Source organism: Phaethon lepturus, unplaced genomic scaffold (genome assembly GCF_000687285.1).
Source record: "Phaethon lepturus isolate BGI_N335 unplaced genomic scaffold, ASM68728v1 scaffold1253, whole genome shotgun sequence".
NCBI lineage: Eukaryota > Metazoa > Chordata > Aves > Phaethontiformes > Phaethontidae > Phaethon > Phaethon lepturus.
In genome coordinates, this window is record NW_010529518.1 from 55542 (window position 1) to 72165 (window position 16624).

The following is a 16624-nucleotide window of genomic DNA, read 5'->3' on the forward strand; positions in this document are numbered from 1 at the left end:
AAGAGAGGCAAAACTTGACACTGTACAGTGATCTAATACAAAACAGGGATTTGCAACACAGTGACAGGCCACCAGCAACGATCCTCATCTGTGTCAGCCTCCTCCCTCAGCTGTCGGTAGGCTTCTTTACTAGGGGCAGCTGGGCAAAAAGGAAGGGATGGGAAGATGAGCAGATACCTGGTGTTACCCTCTGAGCACCAGAAGCTCGTAAGGGTCCTCAACTCTGTTTATGAAGTTTGGCCCGTTCAGATGCTTTTCTGAAATAAAATAATACAATTTGGAGAACTGATACTTTTTACATTTTCAATAGGCACAGGACAAAGGAGAACTTAGCAATTTATTGTAATTTCTCCAAGGTGACAATCATCTACCAAAACTCCATCAATCTTATCTATAATGATCTCCTACTGAGTAGGAGGTCTCCAAGATCATTTGAGGTCAGCAGTCCTACTGCCCAAATTTTATCTAAGAAAATTGTCATAGACAAATTAATGCACTGGAAACATCAGAACTGGTCAGTATGTATAAACAAAGGATAGGCTGCTGTCAGACAGTGATTGTGTAGACACGCTTTGATATCAGAAAACCCTTTTTGGTCTGGTCCACATCTCCCAGTTTCAGAACAAAGGTCCAGAATTCAATTTAAAATACTATCAATACAGCACTAACATAGACAAAAAAGAACAGGTGATAAGCTTACTGTGAGGTGCAATGAAATGACAAAATACCATGACCATCTGAGGATGCAAACTATGACGTAGCTAGAAAACAGGGAGCATCTATGCATTCAGGAGAGACTGCAGCTGGAGGAAGGCCCCATGACATCAACTGGAAAAGCAAGCCTGTGCTCATAGGAAAGCAGGAAATACAGCAAAAAATTCAGTTCAGCTCAGGAAGATGCAGGGCCTGGATCCATTCCTGCCTCTCATTCGGAGAGATACCCTGGAAAGGCACCAAGGCTAATTTTTAACCAAAGTAATCTGTGCTTGGCTCTGCAACAAATGATGGCCTCATAAAAAAGGCCATATTCACAGTTAGCTCTGCTGGCCACCTCTCTGTCATGCCTCTACTCTTGGCATTTGACATTTTCAACCACATCGTGCACGTCTCCGCTCCCCTTGCTGGTTTGTTGTTAGTGTGATGCACCCAACCATCACAAAATCTGGCACACGATGCACCCCCTGCTAAATGCCAATCCCTCCATGCAAACCTGAAGCTGAATCTCAGCCCTCAGCATCTAGCAATACAGATGAAATACACAGCTTCATCTTAGCATGTAATTAAACACTGAGCAATCCTAGATAACCTTGGATATCAAAGGCATCTAGGGTAGAACATGAAGGTTTGCTCCCTATACACAGCTAAGGCGTTGATTTTTATATAGGCAAATATATCACCACTGGGCATAGTTACAATACCTATCCTAACACAAGATTTATGAAGATAAATGATTCCATCCCAGAATTGCAAATAATAAATCACCCAGTAATTCACTTGGGATGCTTGCTCCTTTTTCCTCAAACCAAAATGCAGGATGCATGACTGATCTTCCCACCCAGTGACCAGCAAACTGAAGACTCTCCCTGGTCTGTTCAGCAAGGACTACTGAGAAACATTTGCCACCTGCAGAGGAAAAGTTATGAGCTACGGAAAAGGGCGGAGTAGGAAACAGCCACAAAATGACTATAGGGCCAGCAAGAAAGGACTCGGGAAAGGGATCATTCCCTGTTAGAATGCCTTTAGGTAGCTAAACCACAGTTTCTCTGCTTGGTCTAAAAATGCAGTGAGTCCAGGGTACAGGGCTCAAATCAACAATCAACAGCTTTACATTGCTCTGGCAGGGCTGCGGGGCCATAACACGATTCCAGGCCAGTGCTGGTCAGAAAAGCTAGCCCTCTAAAAGAAATTGTGATGTGCGAGGATCTATTTTTATTATGATCTGGAACAAAAAGCTGAAATTTCTAAAGGACTGTGACTTTCAAACAATGTTGACTCAAGAGTCACCAAATCTTTAATTCCCATAAACTATTTTTTTTTCCTTGGGTAATACTATAATGTTCCATGTTAAACATAAAAATAAAACAATAATATAACAACAATTTAACATTACTGATGACAACAGCAGCATTCAAATGGCTTGTTTTGATACTTTCCCGCCAAACAAGGACAAGTTCCCAACAAATATTTTAATTTTATGTCAATGGGACATTTTCCAACAACAACAACAAAAAATCATTCTATTGACTGTTGTTTGGTGTGCTGTAGTGTAAACATACGTTTTTCTACATCTAAGCCTCAGGGTGCTATAAAAAACCTTCAGCCTTAATAGAGGAGGAGGCTGAATGCTGTGGTGTCCTAACTGCCCCCATTTGCGACCTGGATGACTTCTCTCCTGCCTGTGAAAATCTGCCTCTGAATTCCCATCAGGCTGATGCTGTCTCCTCTTCAAAGCAGTGATTGTATTTGGGAACATCAGAGATTGGAAACCTCTGTCTAACAAATCAAGTGTGTTAGAGTTAGGACCAAGTCTTTGTTTCACTGCAAACCACAGGAAAATTGCCTAATTCAGGACACCTGCCCATTCCCTCACAGTCTTGTTGCCCCACTTTGGTTTGGTTTAGGCCTTTTTCCTTTCCTGTTAAGCTTAGTATTGGCCATCTGATGTTGTCCAACAGAGCCAAGGACCTTCACTACTCTGCCAAGGCCCAACTAGTCTTGCCTAGAGGATCGTATGGGAGAGAAAATAGGTAAAGACATAGAAATGTATCAATTCCCTATATTGTCTTTGGAGTGATGTGCAGAATCAAATTAATTAGGTCTGCATAACATCTTGATGTCTGAGTAGAGACAAGGAAGTCTACCAAATGCTTGTGTCTATCAGAATATGTGCATTGCTTGGGACAGCTTCATCCAAGGAGAAAAAAAACCTCTTATGTCTGTAAAGCTATTGAGTACATCCCCATCTTCCATGAGAATAAATGTATACTTAGTTAAATCACCTTGGCAACTGAGCCAGCTTGCAAATCCTACTTTTTCAAATATATCTAATCAATGTGCAAATATATATATATACACACATGCACACATATATCTCTCTCTCTAAAATGTATACGGCTTACTGTCGATAGTACTTCCTCCAGCAGTAGCTTCAGACGGCTCTATGCTCAGTGTTTCATTTAATCTGCTAAAAGATGAAGTCTGAATACCAAATAGCCCTAAATAAACATCTCAGAGATGCAGGTATGGGACTTACCAAGCCAACAACCATCACATGGGCCCTTCAGATGCCTGCCCATGAGAACCTCCCTATAGAAGTCAGACGAGGTCTTTTGGGTAGAGTCACTTCCCTGGGACATGGCCATTGACTTCAAGTAGGGTTTTTAATCTGCTGAAATTCAGAAACGAGGCTAACTTTGACCTTGAAGCACTTCCCATACAAAAAGCACCAGTATTTTTCAATAGATAATGAAAGCAGATATATAAAAATCCAGATAGAAAAGATTAATTTTTTCTTTAATGCTTTGAAATTGCCTGAAAGATTTTCTTTTCTAATAACTGGATCCAGTTTTCAGGCATTCAGTACAACAATCTTTATGTTGTTAATAAACACATTTGTCTAATGAATATCTCTAGGTAATCTTGCCTGTAATTCAGGAAACCTAGGCGCAGCAGAGATAAAAAATATGCACATACTAAAAGCTCAAATTGAAGAAAAAAAGATCAATTCAAAGTTAAATTACCCATCTTAAATTTCAGTATAAAGGCTACTAGAAATACTGAGTTCTTGAACTTCAATTAATCTTTAGCTATTAAGCCAGAAGGAAAAAAAGATTCTTCAGATTATCAGATGGGAAGCTGCAAAGAGCTCAGATCAGCTTGCGGACAGACGTCACCATCACTTAAACTCCCATTCATGGCTCCGTTGGGCTGGTTAACTCATGCTTGTCTTAGATTCCTTTGGGTTTCTTTTTTCCAGGCATCTGTGTGTGACTGCCTGCATGCATGTGGCATACATTTTCCAGCTTCACTTCTCAGGGATTAATTGGCAGAAGTGCTTGTCATGGTTAAATAATTTTATTTAATTTGCACTGTGTGAAGATATTTGGGCAAAAGGGAAAAATAATTAAGATTTAATTACTTTTTTCCCCCCCTTTATAATAAGAAACAGTTGCATTCCTTGGAGACGTGTCTGGGAGTAGAACATCACTCAGTTTTATTGTTAAATATGCAATAATAAAAAAAAAACCAAACAATGATCCATCTCTTGTAGTAGAAAAGTGACAAGCCCAATATAGGTAAAACAGATCTCTAGAATCAAGAATGACTGAAGTTTATAAAGATACTGAGAAGACAAGAAAACATCAATATTCCATATGGAAACATCAAAAGGACTTTCTTACAGGTTTCTAAACAAACAAACAAATAAATAAATACTTTATCTAAAAGGCTCAAAGATGTCTCTTCAATGAGTCATGCTGGCTATGGGAAGTGCCACTTTTAGTGATAGGCCAAGAGCCTCTGCCATGCTTGTTAAGGGATTTCATAAAACTTGACAACCTCTCCTTTTTTCTTATTTCATGCAAAAATATTGGTTTGTTTTCTGTGCTTTCCAAGTGGAAAGAAAGGCTACCTAAGCCTTCCGCTCCCCTTGATGTCAACTCTCTTTATACATGGCCATCAGAAAAGTGTTTGGCTTTACAAAAAAGTACCTGGAAAGGGGCAGAGAAGATGAATCAAGGACCTACTGAAGATACATTACTATTATTGGCAGCTCTGTGATACACAGAGCCTCTTCTCCTGGAGTCCCTGGCCCTTTGCTAGGTCCATCTTCAAACTACTACTGTTTGAAGACCTCACCTGCAGCCAGTCACAAGCCTCATGTTTTCCCTGGCTCCCTGTTTGATATCAACAGCCTCAGACATCTTTTTACACCACGCACAATAGCTAACAGGCAACCTCTGTGGCAAGATGCACCCACAGAGGTGTGTGGGCATTCTTGGCCAGCCCTGGGCTACACGTTAGTAGATAACGTCCCATAACACCAGTGCCTCTGCATGCTATATTTTTAATCATTATTCCTTTTGCAGATAAAATCAGCTTTCAAATCAGAGTAGGAAGAGGATAGTAAGGTCACTGTAACAAAACCTTTAACTGGAGAGGACCAGCTTTTACAGCTTTGGATCTACTCACTAAAGCAAAGACATTCATCACTGATAAATGTCAACTAACTGTACAAAGAAACTTTTCACATCATTCCGCCCCAACTGAGAAGTCATCATAAAGGGGAAATGTAATGAAACACGTAAAGGCCATGGTTCAGCAAGGCGATGCTTACCACCTTCGATGTGCAAATCAGGTTGCAGGGAAATCAGCAGCGGAAAACTCCCATTGGCGCTACCCTATACCAGCTAGCCCCAAAGACATTTTGGAGTCATTTTGGCTAATTTGAATCTTTTTTCTTTGGCAACAGCTGATGCATAAACTGTCAGCTATATTGGGGTGATGACTCCCAAACATGCACATAATCACTGTGGTCACAAAGTACACTGTAAAGGGAAGAGAGGACTTCCCTAGCCTTCCTTAATACATATCCATTTTAAGGTTTCTTCTCTTCGATGAAAAAGTGAGAAAGAGAGGGGAACACGTCTACTCTCACAGTGCTTAATCTAATGAAGCCACAGCCTTGATAAAGCCTCTCTCAGGGGGTCAATAACCATTAAGAAATGCCTGAAGGTGAAGTTTATCCAAAATATCACAAAACATGGTGTCAGAAGGAAAAAATACATTCTGACACCATAGTATTTCAATTTGAATTAAGCAATTTTTTAGTGCAGCCAATTTATGTTTGCATATTAAGAAAATGACAACCTCTTTCCATCAGAATTTGCCTGTACGTTTTGACATGAAAAACTTGGTGTAACAACATTCCTAATACAATTAATAGTTATTTACCAAAGTGCTCTTTGTATCCTCTACAGTTCACTTCCTTGCATCATCATCTTTTTTTACCCAGTGTAAATACAGGCTCCTTTAAAAAACAGGATGGGAAACAAAAGGCAAAAAAACCCAAACCGACAGTCAGAAAACTCATTTAGAATTAAATCTCCCAATACCTTATGGAAACATTGCCGGAACAAGTTTTTTCCCTTTCCAATGGACAGATGTTCTCATCAATGAGAAAATTAGAACCTGATGACAAACTCCAAGGTTTAAATGTCACACCCTACCACTCTGGTTCAAATAAAAAAGGAAGTGGCATTCAGAGAGCACTATGCAAACTCTGCAGACTGGTAATTTCTTCTAATTAAAAAGTAGAGTTTACAGACGCATTTAGTGATGCTCAGCATAAAGTGCACATCTTAAAGTAGAAGGCTTTCTTGGTTGTGCCCAGAAAGCTATCTTCTCATTGCTAGTGAATTATTTGCTTTCTTGGTCTATTCAGGAATTTCCTACTCTGTGTAACAAGTTTCTAACATCTTTAAAAAAAAAAACAAACTCAGACCTACCAGTAACTCCCACAGAAGGCAACCTCCTGAGCACCGTCTGAACAAGGTGCAAAGACTGCAACTCAAGAAGCACATTTTTGACTTTTTATGTATGATGCAAAAAGGACTTGCTGACTGTGCAGTACAACCAAAACATTTATAATGCAATTATTATTTTACCTCTTTAACACTGGGAGAGAATATCCACCTAAGAAAAGCACTTCATGAAGTGATGCACTGATTGTCTGGGTGCCTTTCTGGAAGGTATACTTTAGTTAAAGTCAAGTCATTAGGCTCAGAACAAGAGGAGCGGATGAAATCCAATCGAATGCATTATAGAGGTCAGACTAAATGAGCTAATGGTCCCTTCTGGTCTTAAAAAATCTATTAATCTAATTTAATTCTCTGTTCTACTCTTCATACCAGAGTGAATTTAAACTCATTTATATGAAAAGAGCACATTACAGCAGCCTTACACAACACACCATGTTCTGACTATGCAGTTTTAGGCTACCCAAAAGCTTCATTTACTTCACACCAAGCTCATGAGGAGGCTTTGTTTATCCATAAAGAGAGCTTGTGTTTGCAAGCAAGGCACCAGGCAGAGAGAGGCACCTCTCCCAACACAACATTGGATGAATCTGCACCTTAAGCTATACAAATCGACCAGAAAAATTCCAGAGCACTTTCCACCTTGGCTTGATTTTTGGCTGCTGGCATTCCTCACTCATCCTGATACTTGCCGTGGTGGAAAGCACAACACTTCTATCAATAAAATCTGTTCCAGTCACTCCAAGGGTATTTCTTGTGAATAACTTGCAACACACTCAATATTGCACCAAGAAAATACTTGGCAATCACTGTCCAGTGAGAAAAGCAAGCACTTGTGTGGAGAAGGCCAAAAATATTCATTGCTGTTAGTTCCTCCATTGTATACATATGCTCCTGTCAAGCAAATATATTTTATTACCTCTCCCTCAAAAAAAAAAAAAAAAAAAAAAAAAAAAAAAAAAAAAATCCCCTCTTTTTCTTCTCCATGCAGCCGTCCCTCAGTATTTCCCACCTCCTGGAGCCTCAGTGTTCACATTGACATTACCAGTCATTTGCTTAATTCAGTAGCACCAGAGCGCAAAACATCACATGAATTCAGGCTGATTGACCTTAGTGAGCCACAGCATCCTTCGCACATGCCTTGGATAGACACAATAATTTCACACAGTCAGAGGGGCAACTGAATTTGAGGCCAATACGCGAGGGCTCACAAAAGCTCTTCTTTACATGGTATGTTGGAAAGACCCTACGAATGGACTAAGGACTTCTCTGCTGGCATTATCTATACTTGATGCTGGCTTTACTTTTCCTCTCTGCCTGCAGCACACAGATGGCCCTTTCCCCGTCTCTGTCCTAAACACCGACAGATGAAAAAGAACTGCAGAGCTGCCTAATGCCTCATCTCTCCAGTGACTGTGTTAATTTATTCCAGCTATTTGAGGGAAGCATGAATAGCACCTCAGTAAGCCAGCTCAGACTGGTATAAAGGCAGCTGATTTTCCCATCTTCTGTTGTGGCCAGTGTATAACTTCTGTAGTTTTCAGCTCTGATGTTTCTTTGAGTCTTTCTCGTGCTCCCTTTTGAGTCTCAAGCAGCTGATATTTTGTGAGAACACAGAACTGAGGTACTACATAACATGAAACACCCAGTTTGCTTATTCAGTCAGTCTTTTAAACCGAATTCTGTGTTTCAGTGAAATTTTCCTTAAATCCTGTTTCTTCTCAGCACATTTTAATCAAGGAAAAATCCTATTACAGTGAAAAAATCCTATTACAGTGAACAATCAATCACTACGTTGTTTTAATGGACACATCTCTTTCACGTAAGCCTTCATCATCTGCTTTGCCCCCCAACCATGAGCACACCCTTAAAAAAAAGTCTTTCCAAGATAAAAATGTAGGGCAGATATTGTGGCTCAAATTCATATAGATATTCACTGTTTGTTCCAGCTTGCAACTTATATTTATATATCCTCTTTGGATGCTTTACACAAAAATCAGGAGGTCAAAAAGCCTCTCACAGGCAAAATGCAATCCCTTCCAGGGAAAACAGAAATTCACTCCTGAAACCTCTAGTCCAAACTCCCACCAACTTCAGAGGATTTGTCTGAATAATGGCTGAGCTGAAACTCTCCAGGAACTTTGGGATTTTGTCCCAGAAACTTTTTCATTATATCAACCTTTACTCATGCACACTTGGCAGACTCACCCCCCAAAAATGGACACTGTTTTATTCTGGTTTTTTTCACAACCCAACTCTCTTGATTTAACATAGTTACTAACGCCAAAATGCAGTTTGAGAAGGTGTGCTTTAAAGTGCCTATTACCTCTTTTTTCTGGGCTCTACCTATCTTCCCTTGTCAGGTTGTTGACAGAACCACCAACTAGCATTTCACAGCCCTTTGCAGCTGGTCTCATTTCTCCCAGAACATGTAGATCTTCAAACAAGCTACCAAGATTGTTTTTGTACATTCAACCTAAATTCCCTTTCTATAAGCAACCCATTAAATCCAACGCTACCGTGAGAGTTCAGATGGATTTCCGAGGATAAGGTTGACCATTCTATTCCTCATGTATACCTTGGGTACTTTTTATCAGCCCAGTTATAACTTATGTGTCTGGAAAGTTGACTTGCTGCCACACCTGAAGAATGGGAGATGCTAAGGGCATCACCACAACTTCCTGAAGTCAAGGGAAAGATCTGTAAAGCCTTGCTGTAAAGGCTCAGTAATTTTGTAGCTTAATCCTAAACAGCTTTTTACTCCTCTTTAACCTGAGTATCAAGGCCAGCTTCCAGTGTGTCCTTCTGCTTGCTTTGACACTAAAGCAGAATATGGCAGGGCATCCACATCTGCTTTCTTGGCTTTATTGGTTAAAAAAAAGAAAGAAAATCTGGCATGGCAGCATTGCAGAGTGCTGGAGGTATTGAAGACGTTAATTAGCAACATTGAACTAGACTTCAGGAGACGAGTCTTAATAAGTGCTGCTAAAAATATTACAGTAGTCATTTCCAGAACAAACACAATCAGTGGCAGACGAGTGAGGAGAGCGATCCAGACTCATGAGCCGCCATGGTGGAGGTATTTTCAGTGGGGAGCAGGAATAAAGGCTGCTCATTTTAAAAACACAGAGGCAAAAAACCAAGTTAGCACATGAAGAAAGCATCCAGGACCCCACATCCCAAGCCAGGCTAGTGGCTCTCCAGCCAGGCCAGAGCAGTGCTGCAGGGAGCAGAAGGTGTTTGCAGCACACAGGGCCAGCCTTCAGGAAATCAGGTGCAATAATATAATCTAAGATGAGAGGGTAATGTCCTGAGACGAAGCCTGGAAGGTTATAATCCTGTTTTGTGGTGGGAGGAGAAGAGCTGGCAGAGGCAACAGCTCAGAAATGAAACATCCTGGAGTCTCTTGTCGGACTAAACCCCCAGTCCTGTGCAGACCCCCATCACTGCACACAATCCAGCAAAATCTGCTGGCCAAAGGATAAACGATGCATTCATCACTGAAAACCACGTGTAAAAATCCAACGCTCAAAAGCTGTCTCTAGTACATGATGCAGTCCCTTCCTCCTGCAAAAGGCGGCCTCAGACATTTGTTACGTGTCACCTCTCGCTCCCTGCCTCTGGCAAAGAGCTCAGACCCAAAGGGCTGGCACACTCTTAGCTGGGTTTGGTGCAAAGCATTTGCATCAGACTGATAAGCTGTGGTGGATGTCAGCGTGACAAGCCTGGTGGTCTTGAACTTAATGAAATTACAATTAATCACAACTCCAGGCTGATTCCTCAAGTCGAAGAGCTCACTGCAGAAGAGGAAAAGCTGCTATCCTTCACAGAGAGGTAAAGCTTTTTTCCCTATGCAATCACCCCGCTATCTTCAGCAGTATATCCCATACTTGCTGCCAGGAACAGCCGCCTCAGCTTTTCAGACATGTTCTTGGCAAGGTGCTTTCCCGCTCCTGGCGTTTGACAGGATTATGAAGTGCCGAAGTCTCTGGCCGCCTTTTGTTTTGAAGCTTGAAAGTGAAGTTTAGCTTAATCATTTTGTCTTTTGCTGCCCTTCCCCTACTTCAACCAACCTGGCTGCCCACCAGCCCAGTCCCCAAGCACTCCTGCTTGCGAGCCTGCGGGAACAGGACCGCAGCCCATGGATATTGGCTGTGACTTCATGGCATGCAGGTCTTACAGCAGATTCCTGCTTTGTTTGCAATGGTAACAACCGATCTCCAGAGAGGATACAGCAATGTCACAGTTTAGCTCCTGGATGGGTTAGGTTTGCTGTACCATTTTCTCAGGCTGGCTCAGATAGGTGCCTCGTAGTAGGAGCAGTGACTCATGGAAAAGGAGGGCTCCTCCACCTCTGTTTGGTAAGGCTATCTCCTGTTCCATGGTCCTACTGAGAGAAGTACATTTTCATTTAGGAGGAGGGAGCAACCACATATTTATTCGTACTGGAGAGGCACTGAAGATACTCCCGCCATGCTAACCAAACAGTATTAATATTTATGAAATGCTCCACAAAGGGAGAGTTTTGAAGCTGAGGAATCTTGCATTTTTAAGGATTTTTTGTGAGAAGGTAGAGGAAAGAGCTCTGACTCCAGGTTTCCTGACAAAAAGCAGAAATCCCTAATTTCAGAAAAGTGTCCAGTGGTATAATACTTTTTTATGATTTTTTAATCAAACACTGCTTTACAAAGAGGGAAAATTTAGAACATGATAAAAATGAAGAGACAGATCAGGCCTCAAAAGGGGTAACAAATGCAATTCTGGATCCCAGCATACCCCAGGTAGGTGAAATATCCTCCTGTCCTCCTGCCAGGTACCGGCTGGCCAGCAAATGTAGGTTGAGATGTCAGCTTTGTTAAGATGAAGAGTATCTGTGCTGCTTTCTTCACCTCCAAACTTAGATGTGTCTTTCTATTTTAAATAGCAAAAAGGGACTGAAATATTTATAGAATAAATGGGACACGCATATATGGGCAAATTTTAGAGGATAAAAGCCAGGGCCCCGGTCACGATACATGTTTACCAGAGGCTGCTGAAAGTAAGCACTGATCTCTCTGAAAACCTCCAGCAACACTGTGCAACCAGCAGCTGTCACTGTAAGCAGTGAAGAGGAACAGGAGCGAGAGAGCTAGGGATGCTCCTAGATGGGAGGAAAGCAACTGGAAAATAAAAACACAGGAGAAGACACAATTAAACACTCAGTAGCTCCCTAAAAATGGCCCTTGTCTGCCAGGAGAAGCTGCTCATCAAAAAGGCTCAGCTGGTCTTTTAGCATGCAGCCTGAATTCAGCTTCAGAGATACTAAGTGTGACTTATCACAATGAGATCTCAAAGCGATGGCAATTCATATCCTGTGCACAAGTGGGACTCAAGATTCGGCAGCCCTTTTGATGCACCTCCCAGGGAAGGATGTAGGGTGTTAAAGGCAAGCAGCGCAGGAAGCTGCTTTCAGCTACCTATTAGCACGTGACAGCTTTGAAATGTTCAAGATCCTCTGCCCACTATCCACATTACTCAGCTGTCAAACGAAAGGCCTCAGATTTATGATGTGAAAATTACATTTTAACGAGGTGTCATATGTGTTTAAAGTTCTTATTCATCACCATACTGCCACGTCTTTTACCCAAGACACAAATGCACTTAATTAGCATATTATAAGGACAGAGGGTTCACCTTATCTGCATTGTAAAAATGCTTTAGGAAAAAAAACCCCACCACACAACAAAAAAAAAACAACTCTTACTGAATAAAATGGTTGCAATCACATGTCAAGACAGCATCCCACAATTTTTAACAAAATGTGGAAGATAAAAGTTTGATAGGCATCACTTGAGGTTTTTATAATATCACAGATATGGATGGAAACTTCATATCACATCTGATTACCAGACTGGCAGTCCACAATGTTAATATGCAATCTGTGGAAGCCACTTAAGCACAACGAGGCTGTATTAGAAGTCCTGTATCATAGTACTGTCCTCCTTATGTATATTGGGCATATTTATTTATTAACTTCATACATTTATTAAACACCCCATATTGTAATGCCTGGGTCTCCTGGACATAACTTAAAACACCTGAAAAGCAGGAGGTCTGTATTTCCCATATCACTGGGAATGGCTGCCAGGACACCCAAGTCCCAGACATGCGCTGAAGGATCCTTATGCTTGTTCAAGTCCTTCCCTGGACTGCTTCACTGCCGAGCTACAGGACAGGCTGTGGTCCCTACCCCTGGTCTAAACGGTCAGCCAGCACATCCTGAGCCCCCGTGTGAGGGCTGCTGGCACTGGCATGGGGCACCTCAGGCATTTAAATGACAAAACTTTCTTCTTCTGGTCTCTCTGCTGCCCAGGAACCCCTACTTGGTACCCAGCCAGGAGTCATGACCGCCTGGGGAGGTGCAGAGATGCAAAGCTGGGAGATGCGTGTTTGTATGCAGCGCTGCGCCAGGAAGCAGGATGGAAGCACTTTACCTTTTTGGAGAGGAGGATTTGTTGATATTTTCTTGAATTTGTTTACGCAGACTGTATCACAAGTGGATGATGATTAAAACAGGTAACTCTGGTGAATATTAAGACTGATTAGGTTGCGGAAGATTTTTTATTCCGTTGATAGAGTCTTTCATTTCTCTCTCTGCACATGTCTAGCGGGACACATTAAAAAAAACCCAACCTGAACACTTTGCTGGATTCAGCTTCTTGAAGAATGCCATGGAAAAAACTACCAGAGTTGTAGAGCTATTCTGACTATCACTTCAAATTAGCAAAGTCAAAAGCAGCTACAAAGAAATAACCCAGAAACTCAGGAACATTTATGGAGAAGCATCCTCCAAAAACTCATTTTAAGGCCAAAAAGCTCAAAGAAAATATGCTTCAAAGGCTTTTGGTATCTTCAAATTCAGTTCTTGAAGGTAGACATTAATGACAGGTTTCCTGGGATTTGCAGGCACTGAGGAGTGTTTGCTTTCAAAACCACTTTTGGGATAAATGTAAACACCACCAAGACAAAAGGAAAAAAATAATTGAGCGGGGCAAATCCTTAAAATGCAGCTTTTCCCATTTCTGAGAAAAATGAACAATTGGTTTTAATTCAATCAGGAGCCCTGAATTGCTTATAGATCAGTTGAATCCATCTTTGTGCCTCACTTAAGACTTCAGAATATTTTGTCTTCCCTGGTACCTTCGGCTGGTACAGAAGCTGAGCAGAGAAATTCCTGGCACTCATTTGCTCCAAGGAGTAAAAGCCCATTTTTTTAAACAGTGGGTGAGAGAAGCTCTGCAGTAGTTCCAAACCTACATGCACAAACAAATCTTTAATTAAAACTCACAGAAAGTGTTTCATCGTTGTGAAGAGCGAGAGGATGTGATCCCTGCCTTTCCTATAAGCTAAGCAACTCCTGCCTCCTCTCATTTTCCCTGGATGATTGGGAAAAAAAAGGAAGTGTTTGATTCTAAATAAACTGGACCCCCAGCACCTGTTTTCTTTTATTTCAGATATTCTTGAAATATATGATAACAGAGATTTCAAATATGTTTCAAATATGCTACTGGCTATTTAAGTAGCTAAATATATCACTTGTTACGATCAATTTTTGGTTTTAAGAGCTCTTCTCCTAAAACTTCACTTTTAATTGTTTTTTAACAACCAATTTGTTCAACTCATCAATTTTACAATCTTTTTTTAATTTTCTAATTAAGCAGATATTGTTTACATATTTTGCTACTCAAACTGTAACCCTATGGAAAATGGCTGCATTGAACATTGCCTTGCTCTAAACAGAGAAACAGTGGTGATTTTGGAAGAGGGGAAACACATAGCCACAATTCACTCTGTAAAAAAATGAAATAACTAAATAACCAAATGAAAATATCCTGAGTCTTCACTGCTTTCCTAGTGTTGCATCGGCTCCTGTTCTGCTTATTGCTGGAGGAGCTGAGTTTAAGCCAGTCATATAATTAGTATTATACATAAAGCAATGCAGCATGAAATTTGGTGCTAACCAGAAAATGTGTTGCACTGAACTTGGAAGAGAGTCAGTCACGCAGACCTCGTCTCCTGGCTCCTCCCTACAAAAAAAACTGGTGTCAAGCAAGTGTTTGCTCACCTATTCAATTCAAAATTGGTGCTTCTGTTTGACTGACTCATAAAATAATGTTCCCACTAATCAGGCTGTGCAGGTAATGGAGCAGTAAACTCCCTTTGCAAAGGTATTTTTCTTCGCTTTGAAATGCCTTGGCCCATTCAAGCTGTCTCATCAAGAAATTCACTTGCTGTCAAAGCAGTCCTCTCAGAAGTCCTCTAAACCCGTAAAATAGTGAGGTAATGGGATCCTTACGCACTGCTGCCAAAACGGAAATCCCGACAATTTTCAGAGAAGAGGAACGCATACAAAATTCAGCTTTTTGCCCACATTACAAAGCTACCAAAATTTGCACAAAAGGAATGTCAGAGAAGGCTCACCAGATTCCTTGACAACAACTTAACCCTTCTGTGTCCACCACCCAAAGCCAAAAACTACTTCAGCTTTCCATCTGAGGTACTGGGGGATTTTAAATTCTCATCCAAACATGAGTGAAATTAAAGGGGCTTCAAACCACAGTGACACATGAACAAATCAAATCTTTGCACCTCACAGACTTTCAGCCCTTTGCAAGGTTTTCTCTTGCTCTCCCACCTCACCAGCTGGGAAAAAGAGGAGAATCATTTCCCTTTTTAGAGGAAAGTATAAAATCTGGGGTTTTCACCAATTATAGCTTTTTCTTTTTTTTATTAAAGATGCTATTACTGACAACGGTCACCACTTGAAAAAGCGGCAGCAGAGAGTCTGCTGTAACACCTGGAAATAATTCACTGAAAATGAGAAAAACTCTGTGAAATAGAAGGTATGCAATTGATTTTCACTCCTCAGGGATAACCAATAGCTCACAAATTGCTCTGCTTCACTCCACCACTCCGACAGTACATGCTCATCATTAAGTTGAAGAATGAGAAGTATTACTTCATTTTTTGCTCATCTGAGATCTTGCAGAGGTCAACATCATTGAAAATGTCCCTGCTCCTCTCTTAACAGTCGGTTTTGTTCATTTGCCTTTTCAAGATTTCCTTCTCCTCTTCCTTACATTTTTGTATAAAAACAAAAAATTGACTGCCATTTTACTACTTTTATTCCCCCCCCCCCCCGCAGATTTTCATATCCACAATTTCTTTCAGCATCTCTTGATCCATTTTTGTACTGATAACAGGCTGCATACAGGAAAAGAAAAAGAAAAGCTCAGTAACAGAAACCTCTCAACTTCTCCTTTGCAAGCTGAAGTTCTGAATCCACTCATGCACTTCTGAGTTTCTAATTAACAAAAAAGAACGTTTTGGGAATAGCCATGTAACAAATCAAATAGTTTCCTGGCCAACTTATATTATTTATACCTTTCCTCTTTTTCAGCTTTTCTGAAGTACACAGTCCACCACAGGAACTACCTGATAACCATGACTACATCATGTACAGCAGGAAACAAACACTGTTCGGAAATTCTTGCAGTGTCATATGAGTTTGACCACAATCTAGGCTAAAAGTCATGTTATTAATAAAGTGGCAACTGTGAACATAATACTTGCCAAACAGTGAAGAAGTTGGTAAAGGTAAGTGAATATAACCCAACTAAGTAACTACTGGCTTAATTTCTAAGAGGAAAAAAAGTGGAAAAGCTGGAAATCCTCTGGGGGCCAGATGCTCCTCTCTTAGAGAAAGCATAGTAAGTCATAGTAAGTCATGAAATGCTTTTAAAAAAAAATGAGCAACTTTAAAGAAAAGAAACCAACAATTTTGAGGATTTTGTTGTCAATTCCCCTGCTGACTCTAGACACACACTTGTGGGTGCATGCTCACTTATACAATTAGCAGCGGCTTCCCTAAGCAGCCCAATCTCCCCCAGCTTAATGGAACGAAGTAATTTAAACTGGCTGGCAGTTTCCCCCCTGGCTGTTTGCAGCGACAGCATCTTCCACACTTTGTTTTGCCAAAATTCCTCCAGTAGGGAAGATGATCTGATATACAGAAGAAAATTCAATTAAGGAGAAAAGAGTGCTATCCC

At 40.9% G+C, this 16624-nt stretch overlaps 1 protein-coding gene across 1 annotated transcript in view; it reads right to left on the reverse strand.

The window, feature by feature from the left end:
• The window catches only part of LOC104618373 (latrophilin-3), a gene marked incomplete at both ends in the record, with an annotated part of 132536 nt that overhangs the window by 15142 nt on the left and 100770 nt on the right, over positions 1-16624 (reverse strand). The gene's annotated exons all lie outside the window — the stretch shown is intronic.